This window comes from Mastomys coucha, unplaced genomic scaffold, assembly GCF_008632895.1.
Source record: "Mastomys coucha isolate ucsf_1 unplaced genomic scaffold, UCSF_Mcou_1 pScaffold6, whole genome shotgun sequence".
NCBI classification, from domain to species: Eukaryota; Metazoa; Chordata; class Mammalia; order Rodentia; family Muridae; genus Mastomys; species Mastomys coucha.
Genome location: NW_022196912.1, coordinates 90,656,374 through 90,662,373, shown reverse-complemented (window position 1 = coordinate 90,662,373; position 6,000 = coordinate 90,656,374).

Sequence of the window (6,000 nt, the reverse complement as noted above, 5' to 3'; positions counted from 1 at the left end):
GAACCTTGTTACAATGACTAATATAACCAGTACAAAGCAAGCAGGCACCTGTCACAGGTGTTCCTGCCACCTAATCTCTGATTTCAAGGGCACTCCTGTTGACATTTTCAGAAACTCCACCCCACAACCATAAGACAATTGTGAAACATGGTTCTCTGAAATGAGTTCCAAGACTAGTTCTTCCTTCTGGTAACTAGCATCAGCCTGCCCAGAATCCTCAGTCACTAGACATGAATTCACACGTCGATGGCCAGATGGCTGTAATGTGGTTAAATCTCAAACAATCGAGATTCGGAAAACCTTCTTTGTGCGTTCGGGTACCCATGGAGGCCAGAAGGGGGCATCAAATCCCCTGGTGTTGGCGTGACCTTTCTTCACGTTATATTAAGGCATGTCTCCGTGTTTTCATTTGTTAATTCTGTACCTAGCAGAGAGCTAAATGCTGGCAGGATTTTGGTATTCTCATTTCTATGGCCCAACACCGGGTTTTCTCTTTGTAAACGCTTGTCCTTCCACACCTGCTCAAAAGATGAAGACCAGGCAGCCCTCCATGCCTTAGGCAACCAAATAAGACCAGGCAATTGTCTTACTGCTGATTGGTTATAATAAAGAGCTCACAGCCAATAGCCGGAGCAGGAAGTGCAGGGGCAAAACTTCTGGGCAGGCTGAGATCGAGAATGGAGAAAAGCAGATGCCAGAGAAAGGAGTTGTATAAGCAGGTAGTGAGAACTGCGTGGACAGGATGGTAGAAAAGTTAGGATAAGTTTAGATGAGCTAGCTAAGAGACTTCCCCAGCTAACACTATATAGAAGTCTTGTGCCTTACTTAATCCATGAGTGGTCCTCAAAAAGTCCACAATATCCTGGTGCTGCGGCTATATGTGAGTAGCATGACATAGGTACTAAGAACTGCTTGGGTGGGTGACAATACATACTCTGAGTAAGCCATCTCTCCACTGCTGTGATAAAGACCGTGACCAACAGCAACATGAGATGAAAGGAGTTATTTGGCCTACAGGTTTCGGTCAGAGAGCATCATTGAGAGATGCTAAGACAGGGACCAGGAGGCAGGAACTGAAGCAGAGGCCATGCAGGATACTGTTGTTTACGAACTTGCTCCCCAGGCTCACGTTCAGTTTCTTATACTTACCAGGACCACCTGCCCAGGCACTGCCAACAGTGATCTGTGCCCTCCCACATCAATCATTAATCAAGAAAATGCTCTACAGGGCAATCTGATGGAGGCACTTTCTCAGGTAACAGTCCCCCTTCTCAGGTGACTATAGTTTGTATCAAGCTAACAAAAATTAACCAGTACAATGTAGCAATACCCACGAGAATCCCACAGCCCATTCCTAACGGTTGCTCTGCTAGTTTGAGATGAGCCTAGCCAGATTCCAACAAATAGCAAATTCCTTTAAAAATATTATGCATGTCCTACTGATATATTTCTTCGGTTTTGTCCTGACACTGGTTAAGCATGAAAACTTGGAAGTATCAATTTGGGATATATTAATATATTTCTATTTTGTTTTCATATAGTTATTTTAATAATACCAGACACAGGGCTAGAGAGATGGCTCAGTGGTTAAGAGCACTAACTGCACTTCCAGAGGTCCTGAGTTCCATTCCCAGCAACCACATGGTGGCTCGTAACCATCTGTAATCGAATTCAATGCCCTCTTCTGATGTGTCTGAAGACAGCTATAGTGTACTCATATAAATAAAATAAATAAATATTTTTTTAAAAAATACCAGATACAAATATTTTTGCTGGGCAGTGGTGGCGCAGGCTTTAATCCCAGCACTTGGGAGGCAGAGGCAAGTGGATTTCTGAATTCCAGGCCAGCCTGGTCTACAGAGTAAGTTCCAGGACAGCTAGTGCTATACAGAGAAATCCTATCTCAAAAACAAACAAACAAACAAAAAACAAAACAAACACTTTGTGCTTATATATGAAGGGTTTGTGTGTGTGTGTTTTTTTTTTTTGTTTTTGGTAAAGAGGTGTTTGCTTTTGATTGTTTTGTTTTGTTTTGGAGACTAGCACTCATGTAGCCCAAGCTGGCCTCAAAATCACTATGTTGACAAGGGTGACCTAAAACTCAAGATCCTCTTGCCTTTACCTCCAGAGAGTTGAAATTATAGGTACTAACACACCTACCTGAGATTTTTATTTTAATCTGCAGTTGTCATGACCCAAACTCCTGACTTCCAGTGTATTTTTGTTTTGTTTTCTTTTGAAAATTTACTTATGTATATGAGTGTTTTCCCTGCACTGATGCATGCCTGTGCACTGGTGTATGTCTGTGTGTAGTGTGCATGCCTGTTACATTCTGAGGTCAGAAGAGAATGTTGGACCTCTGGACCTGGAGTTATAGATGGTGGTAAGCTGCCATGTAGGACTGAGAATTCAACACTTGTCCTCTTCAAGAGGAACAAGTGCTCCTAACTGCTTCACCATCTCTCCAGCCCCCTCTAGTGCTTTTTGTCACATATTTCACAATTAGCATTAGCCAGGCTTGGCAGTTTAGATGTATTACCGCAGCACTAGGGGAGCAAAGTTAGGATTAGTACTACAAATTCCAGGCTAGCCTGGTCTATGTAGTGAGTTCCAAACAGCCATGTCTCAAAACAAACAACAAACAGAAAACAACAACATTTCATCATTTACTCTAGTACAGGCATCTTGTGTCACATACATATTAAAAGTTTCTGCTATCATGTCATCAGTATTTTAGAATTACATTTATTTGGGGCTGGAGAGATGGCTTAGTGGTTAAAAGCCTTTGCTGCTCTCCCAGAAAACCAGTTTGGTTCTTGGCACCCACACTGAGCTGCTCACAACTTCAGCTTCTGGGTTTCTGGTGCCCTCTAATGGCCCCTGTGAACCCACACATGAGGCATCTATCCGCACATGTGGCATACATCCACATATGTAAATACAAATAATAAAAAAGAAACCTTATAAAATAAAACCCAAACCAAAAGCATTCATTTGTTTGCCACAGCACACATGTGGATCAGAGGACAATTTATAGCAGTCTGTTCTTTCCTTCCACCATGTGAGGCCTGAGACTAGAATTCAGGTCCTCAGTTTTAGTCACAAGCACTTTTACTTGCTAAAGCCATCTTGTAGGCTTACATTTAAAACACAGAAATAAAAGCAAAATGTTAAGATAACAACTATAAGTATATAAGTACAAATATGACTTTAATATTTTTTATATAGTTTATTTTTATTTTTGAGACAGTATCTCCCTGTGTACTTCTGGCTGCCCTGGAACTCAAGAGATCCTCTAGCCTCTGCCTCTTTTTCTATTACTTTTTTTAAACAGTTTCTCTGTGTAGCCCTGACTATCCTGGGACTCACTCTGTAGACCAGGCTAGCTGTGGACTCAGAGATCCTCCTGACTCTGCCTCCCAAATACCAGGTTTAAATGCATATGCTACCATGCCTGGCCCAGTCTGAGTGCTGGGATTAAAGGCATGCCCACCTGGCTCAGCCTATGGATTTAAATATTTTCCTGCATTTCAAGAGTCATCTTGAGCAGGGTATGATAGCACATACTTCTAACTCCAGAATTTAAGACGCTGAGACAGAAAGATTGCAAAACAAAAGAACAATGGGTCCAGGAGGGTAGCTATTGTTGAGGTGATCCACTTGCAACAGGAGGACCTGGGTTTGATCCCCAGAACCCACATAAAAACCCTGCATGATGGAATGCATTTTTAATCCCTGCACTGAGGCTGTAGAGGCAGGAGGATCCCTGGGGCTTCCTGGGGCTCCCTGGGGCTTCCTGGGGCTCCCTGGCTAGCCAGTCTAGCCCACTTGACAAGATTCAAGTTATTGAGATCATGCCACAAAGAAGATAGACAAGAAAACAAAAATTGGATGGCACCTAAGAATGCCTGAGATTGACTTCTGAATTCTACACACACAAAAATATTACCATTGTTTTACTTTGAGGTCACCCCTTATCCTTCTTTTTTTCAAGACTGGGTTTAACACTGTCCTTGAACTCCCAATAATCCTTCTGCCCCAGTTTTCCATATGTTGAGGCTATAGTTTGAATCACTATATCAGTTTTATTGTTGTTTGGGACAGGGTTTCACGTAGCTTAGGCTAACCCTGTATTTATGATGTAGTTTTTATTTCCTATGTAGTTTTATGTGCATGGGCATGTGGCACACAGCTGTTCAAGACCATTCCTGTGCATGATAGGTAAGCACTCTACCAAATGACTCTATACCCTCAGTTTTATTTTGGCTTTTAAGTCTTGCTATATATCCCCAGACTGACCTGGGATTTTCAACCCTCTTGTCTTAGCATCCTAGATCTGGAATTAAAGGCTTGTGACAGCATGACCAGTTTACTTGAGGTCACTCCTTCAGCAGATTAAACACACTGCCTGCAGGGCAGCACACAAAGGTGCTTCACAGACGTTCACATCTTTTTGTTTGTTTTCTTTTTCAAGATGGGGTTTCTCGGTGTAACCAGCCCTGGCTATCTTGGGCTTGATTTGTAGACCAGACTGGCCTCAAACACACAGAGATCCACCTGCCTCTGCGTCCTGAGTGCTGGGATCCTGAGTGCCACCACTCCTGGCTTTTAGATGAATTAGCTGTGGTTTTAATGAGATAGTTTCTGATATTTGACTACTTGGTTTCCAGTTGGGGGCACTCTTTCACGGTAGGTTTAGGAAGCTTTGCTAAAGGAACTGTGAACCCAAAGAAGTCTTGCTTCGGTTAAATTGCCCTGGTCGTGGTGTTTTATCACAGCAGTAGAAAAGTAACTAAGATACATTTCAAGACCCTGAAAAACAGAGATTGAACCAACTGTCTTAGTTGGATTACTATTGCTGTGATGAAACGCCATGGCCAAAGCAACTTAGGGAGGAAAGAGTTTATTTGGCTTACACACTTCCATATCATTTTTCATCAGCCAACTAAGGACAGGAACTCAAGCAGGGCAGGAACCTGGAGGCAGGAACTGATACTGAGGCCATGAACAGGTGCTGCTTACTGGCTTGCTCCCCGTGTTATATAGCCGAGGACCACCTTCCCAGGGCTAGCCCACAATGGGCTGGACCTCTCACATCAATCCCTAAATAAGAGAAAATGCTCTACAGGTTTGCCTACAGCCCATCTTATGGAGGCATTTTCTCAGCTAAGGCTCCCCTCTTCTATGACTCTACCGTATGTCAAGTTGACTTAAACTAGCCAGCACACTAATGTTTAGTATTTGACACCTCTGTTGAATCCTCTTCTCCCTCAAAAGTAGCTTTAATTTTTGGACCTCCGAGACAGGGTTTCTCTGCGTCATAGCCCTGGCTATCCTGGAACTCACTCTGTAGACCAGGCTGGCCTCGAACTCAGAAATCTGCCTGCCTCTGCCTCCCAAGTGCTGAGATTAAAGGCATGCGCCAAGACCTCCAGGCTAATCTTACAAAGTATACTTGTATTACATTTTCCAAATTACATTTTTCTTATATAATGAAATCTTACATGTTATTCTGTTGGGTTTTTTGTTTGTTTGTCAACTTGACACAAGCTAGAATCAAATGGTAAGAGAAACCTCTACTGAGAAAAATGCCTTTATTAGATTGCCTGTAGGCCAGTCCATAGGGACATTTTCTTGATTGCTAATGGATAGAAAAGGACCTAGCCCACTCCTGGAGTGCCATTCTGGGCAGGTGGTCCTGGGTGGGATAAGAAAGTGGGCTGAGCAAGCCATGGGGAGCAATCAGTAAACTGCATTCCTCCATGACTTTTGTTTCTGTTCCTGACTCCATGTTCCCACACTGACTTCCCTCAATGACAGACTGTTGACTGGAATTGTATGATGAAATAAACCCTTTCCTCTCCATTTTTTCTGGTCACAGTCATTATTACAGCAGGAGAAACCCAACTAAGGCACATATTTTTTAATGCATTTAACTTTTTAAATTTATTAATCATTCCATTCATTTACATCTCAAATGATATCCCACTTTCCCCTTCC